Genomic DNA, 6686 nt, shown 5'->3' with positions numbered 1-6686 from the left:
CGATGGTTTTCAGTGATCTATTCCTATAATGTTTAACGAGGAAGGAGGAATTCAATTCAAGGATAGTCAAGACTGGGTATTCTTTTGCACAGACGCCCAACATGATGGCCTTTTCTTTCAGAGGCACTTTACAAGTTGTAAAGAAGAAGGAACACCAAGTTCTATGGATAGTCAACTTCTTTATTACAATGAGTGCGACGTTTCGGTGAAGGCACTAACACCGTTACCAAGCACTTGATAACAGTGTTAGTACCTACACCGTAATTTCGCATTCATTGCAATAAAGAAGTTGACTATCCACAGAAGTTGGTTTTCCTTCAATGATGGCATTGTAAAATGATCTGAGACCAGTTTTAAATATAATCTGTCTTGACTTATTTCTTATAATGTTCTTTGATGGCAGCTTTTTATAAAGTACATTTCTAATATATGTCTTCTTTCTGTCATCACGGTATGGCTGAAATATTACCCAATGTTTACTCGCTCATTCGAAAGAAATGTTTATGCACCAACATAAACTCAATCTCGTATATTCGCACAAAAATATGTTTGAAATTTGCCTGTGCCAGGTTATATGTTAAGTGTTCCGCTCACTGATGTTGTAAGATAGATTAATAGAATACTCCAACTCCATAACAAGAGATGTCAAAAGAAATGTTTTTGAATCCGTGTCCCAAAAGATATCACGCATTACCAATTCACTTTATTTTAATTTCTTTGCACAGTCTCCAAGTGTCAATATTTCTAATTGATTCGACCATCATATCGTCCTTAATAAGCATGCTCTGACAACACATCTTGCAGTTCATTGTTGATATAAACTCGTATACGACTTTACTGACAACACTTTCCTCACGTCAAACTTTTGTTTTCATCATTTTCTCTTTTGATGTAGGAAGTGTTTTCATGATTCATTCAAGAGATGTGGCACTTATTCAGTACGTATATAGAAAGCCTGTTCAGAAGAAGTGAACAATACAGTATTGATTGTTTTAAATGTTTCTGAAACACTGGTTATGCACATGTTTAGAGTGTTCTCTCAATGTTGAATGAACACTCAGGTTGAAGAGACAATTACTTTGTCCATAAGTGCCATATCTGAAAAAATCCGTTTTTACACTATATTACTTGGATGTCGTTGATTGGCATGAAAACATGAAACTGTGATGTTTCTGATGATTATGGAAAGGGTTTCAACAATAAACGTGATATTATGTGAAAGACATGTAAGAAACATTTCTATTCTTGTTTGAAGAAAAGCTGTCTACAGACCTCCATAAAAGGAGAAGACAAGTGATTGGAACAATAGCGTTGACATAGTGATTACATAGAAACTGAAAAATACATGTGCCTCGTGACCATTTCTTAACATATATGAAATGGTTTGCAGTTTGAATGTATCAGATGAGCATCTGATCCAAGGAATTTGTAGAACGGCAATATATATCTTTGCTTGTTTGTTTCAATTTCGCCAAAATTCCAACAATATGACGGCGGTCTGTAACTAATAGGCAAGTAGGAGTACGATGACATTTATCAACCAAGTCAGCGAGACAGACCACACGTTAGCCGGCTCTTACGAGAAGCATGGGTTGCTTAAGATCCGTTTTAATCTGGACGGTTGGCAATGAATATGTTTTATGAAGAATTTAAAATGGAAGTATCCGCGTCTGGAAACGCATCTGTCTGTCATTTCATATATGTCTGTTGCTATTTGAGAATGACGCATTGTAAAGACGCCCCGGGGACTTCCTTCTATTTGCATTATGTCCAATGCTAATGAGTAAGTGAGTGAGTTTGGTTTAACGCCGCCTTTAGCATATTCCAGCAACATCACGGCGGGGGACACCTGAAATGGGCTTCACACATTGTACCAATGTGGGCCAAATCGAACCCGGGTCTTCGGCGTGACGAGTGAGTGAGTGAGTGAATTTAGTTTTACGCCGCTTTTAACAATAGCCCAGCAATATCACGGCGGGGGACACCAGAATGGGCTTCACACATTGTACCAATGTGGGCCAAATCGAAACCGTGTCTTCGGCGTGACGAGTGAGTGAGTGGGTGAATTTAGTTTTACGCCGCTTTCAACAATAGCCCAGCAATATCACGTCGGGGGACACTAGAAATGGGCTTCACACATTGTACCCATGTGGGGAATCGAACCCGGGCCTTCGGCGTGACGAGCGAACGCTTTAACCACTAGGCTACCCCACCGCAACACTAATGCTAATGAACCGAGTTTCGGTCTGTTTCAGAGTGTGTCTCTCCTCACTAATGTTGTTCCATAAGCCGCGTAATAAACAAAGTCAAGTGTCTGTGGAGAAATTCTGATGTGAAAGACATGCTTATTGCCTGGCTAGCTGACAACACCACCATCGACATTGATAAAGTAAACAAGTAAACAATTGTTTTTTTTATATTTCATTCTTGATCAGATCTTCATTTCAGTAAATATGTGGAATGAATCAGTGTATATTTCAGCAAATACGTACATATGTCCTGAAAATTTAAGTAAATATACATAATCCCTGACGGAATCAGTAAATATACATAATCACCGAAAAAACCCCAGTAAATATACATATTTGCTGATTATACCAATTTTTTTTTTTTTTTAAGAATTCTTTTTTTAATTTTTTTTTTGTATTTTCATGAAAAAATGAAGTCTTCCATCAAAACATTCGTTACATAATGACACATACAAATACATGAATATAATCATCAGCCTCATATCAGACATAGCATGTTGTATATTGGTCACAACCAACATATGTTGTATATTGCGCAACTTCCAAAATAAGTTGTATATAATGTCATATCTGATATATCATAAGTATATAGTATTACATCCCATATGTCATGTTGTAAATAGCATCATATATGAACATATCATATTGTTTATAGCACCACATCTGACATATCAAGCTGTATATTGTGTCACATCCAAAATATACATATTTACTGTAACATATATAGAAGACATAGTAAAAGTAAAAGAAATGCTTTCATCCAGACATTGTACACTTTAACAATTACGATATCTCATTGGAAATACGTGTAAATACCTTGTGGACCCGTTAAGATCCGGGTTAGAATTGGTCTTCAGCAACCCATGCCTGTCGTAAGAGGAGAATAACGTGATCGGGTGGTCAGGTTGGTTGACACATGTCATTGTATCCTAATTGCGTAGATCACTAGATTGTCTAGACCAGACTCGATTATTTACAATCATCGCCATATAGCTGAAATATTGCTGAGTGTGGCGTTTAGCAACAAACGAACAACCTCAGAAACCAACTGAAGTTGTTAGATGATATAACCAAAAGCCATCTGAAATAGGGCGCTCTGGGCGAAGTGTGAAACTGGACCTATAGTGGGACAAGAACGATGACTCCTTTGTTCATTTTCTCTTACTATTTGTCCGGAAGGTTTTACAACAAAATGAGAAACAATTCTCAAGCGCCCAAATAAATGATGGAAAATTACTTCTTCTCTTGGGATGGTGCTAACTAGAGGTTTGACGATACGGAAATGTCATGATACGATACATATCTCGATATCTTGGAACGATACGATTCGATACGATGCATATCACGATATGCTATCTTTAGTTAATTTCTTTACAAAAAAGTATATTTTGATAGCAAGTAACAGTGTAAATTTACACATAACCGTCAATTTCTAGTGAACATTAACAATTTTAAAGTCAACGATACATATCACGATACGAACAAAAGTATCGACATATTTATCGTCAGATAAAGTATCACGATTATCGATACTACGATGTACAGTCACATCTCTAGTACTAACATGACATATTTTGCATTTATATGTGGGCATTAAGTCTGGTTTCTATGAAGTGTAGGTTTGAATGTATGGATAGACCAACCATGAAGGAAGGGAGGAACATATTATCATATGTTATAGTTGATCCAATTATATTTTCACACAGTAGAGTAACTGTGTACTGCATGTGTTAGTGCTTGATCATGCACATTGAAGAAGTGTGCTCACAAGTCAGTACTACCCTTGAAGGTCCTGGATAGAGTTGGTCTTCAGTAATCCATGCTTGTCGTAAGAGCCGACTAACGGTATCGGGTTGTCAAATTCGCTGACTTGGTTGACACATGTCATCGTATCCCAATTGCGTAGATCGATGCTCATGCTGTTGATCACTGGATTGTCTGGTCCAGACTCGATTATTTACAGACCGCAGTCTGGAATATTGCTGAGTGCGGTGTTGAACAAACCACACAACTCGTCCGCTGAGTTATTGTGATTTCAAACCTGCTTAAGAAATTGCGATGCATTGCATATTTTTATTATTTCTTCAAGGCAAAATGGCTGGTCTTGGTATTAATTTCCAATCAATAATGAGAGCAAATGCTAACACAAGCTCAGAGATATTTAATTTAACACGAAATACCTGAAATATTGCCAATGTGACTTATCAATAGCCATCTGCCCTTTTCAGAAATACGAATAAATATTTTATACTGTATGAGGCATAGATATTGACAATGTAAACCCATGTATTATGTATATCTTTTTCCTTCACCTTCGCTATACGATGACGACAAAAATACTCCGGCAGTACAACATCTGAAGCATACATGTACTTTTTTGCACAAATATGTAGAAATACGAGGCTTAACAGGCTAAACAATATGCACATCCGACATTACTAGTTTTACCTTTCTTTGGGAGAGGGCTTCTATCGCAAAAACTGGCATCAAGGTATATACTGTCACTAACGGGGTCCCAAAAGGAAAGGGTGTAACGAGGTCAACACACCAAGTTCGTTTCAGAGCGAATTCAACAATGCTCACTGTATTTATCCCATTAAAAGTATGCACACATTTCAAGCCAATAGATTTACCTACAAAATGAGACATACAGCACAAACATCGCAGCAGTACTTTGGGAGCTATGGTCTTAGGACGTTCAAAGTATCGCAATTTCTCGATTCGAGCCAAAATCTCACCGCATACACAAACGACATGCACCGAAACATGCTGAATTGATGGCACCTGTCAGCGCACTAATCACCATTCTTTCGGAGACACTTTGAGATGACTTTGTCACAATGCGTTTACGTACATTTATTCATCGCAAACAGGCCCGTTCGCATTAACTACCTTGGCCTTGACCTGCCCAGCACTACAAGGAGCCACCGATCTGATGGGCTATAAATAAAATATGTCCCATCAGAGCCAAATATAACTGTGGAACTTATCTGTATCAATTTTTAATCAATTTCCCCTAAATATTACAACAATTATATGTCACAAACCTACCTGAAAATGTATTACTGGGATTGCAGTATTCGAAGTGAACAGAGTAGAGAAGTCGCCATTCAAAAGAATACTTACCTTTAACAGGAAATATCTTACAACTGGTTTTGATATGACACTTCACTAACACATACAGGTGGTTTTGTTGTATGCATAGATTGTTTTTATTTAGATATCACGACAGCAGTGTGTGATTTTATGAATTATATCTGTGTCTCTTGTCATTTCAGGAGATATGTGGGAACAACTGTTCTGCAGAATAACTGCAGAACACTATAACATTCTGGTGACTGTGGTTCTGCCTTTGAATACTGGTTACACGAATTTGTCTCATAAATACACACGATGACTCGAGAAGAAAATTTGGTCCCATGAGATTCAAACAACAGCAACCTTGTATACATAAGCCGAAGTCAGTCAATGAGAAGTTGATTGGTGTAGCAAACTGATCCAATTAACAAACCAGCGCGTCTCACACCTTTCCGCCTTTGACGGGTGAGTTCAAAAGGCAGATTAGTGATTTTACGGAAATCACTGTCTGTGCTAATCAGACTGGAACTGATAAGGTGCCCCTATTAAATCATTAGATAAACAAATGCTTAGGCGGAGGAATTAGGACTGGATCATTTTTTTTTTCTACCCTCATAGACATACCTATGTCTCGAATACATCGATAAGTCGAATTTATTACTTAGTCCCCAGAGATTCGACTCTGTTTATAAAAGTAAGTTTTACCTAGCAGCGTAAAGGTTGTTGTTATGCCCATTAATGACCCATAATGTTGTCTCAGTGGCCTATAGAGAACAATTGTTCACGAAAATAAGTACACAGAGTTTCGATATTATTATGGCTAAGTTAAATTAAACCAAAAAGCAGAGAAAATAATGTATGTGTCAAAGTCCAGTTTTATCAATCGAACAAACGTGAACAATGTCCGTTAAAATATACAATATTTGTTTGTCTGTTGTTAAGGCTGCACTGCAATAATCCAGGCGTATGTGAGGTGAGGTGAGGTGAAATTGGGTTTAACGTCGTACTTGAGAATATTTCGCTCATATGACGACGTGCATGCCTGTGTATGTGGATGTGCGGCTGCTTGTACTAGCCCAGACTGAAGCTGGTTTTATAGTGCTAGCTCACTGAGATACCACGCCGCAGTGAAGCATGAATACCCCACTCAGACACATTATACTGACTCCGAGCCGACCAGTCCTTGTTGTACCCATTAATGCCGAACGCCAGGCAGGGACCAACAAGTACCATATTTTAACGTCTTTTGGTATGACGCGGTCGGGGATCGAACACGCGACCTTCCGCTATCCGGGCGGACGCTCTAACCACTACACCACGGAGGCGGTCCTCCAGGCGTATGTAAAATAGTCGCATCTG

Source organism: Haliotis rubra, unplaced genomic scaffold, assembly GCF_003918875.1.
Source record: "Haliotis rubra isolate DU_JTF1 unplaced genomic scaffold, ASM391887v1 Scf35, whole genome shotgun sequence".
NCBI lineage: Eukaryota > Metazoa > Mollusca > Gastropoda > Lepetellida > Haliotidae > Haliotis > Haliotis rubra.
This window is presented reverse-complemented; position numbering follows the sequence as displayed.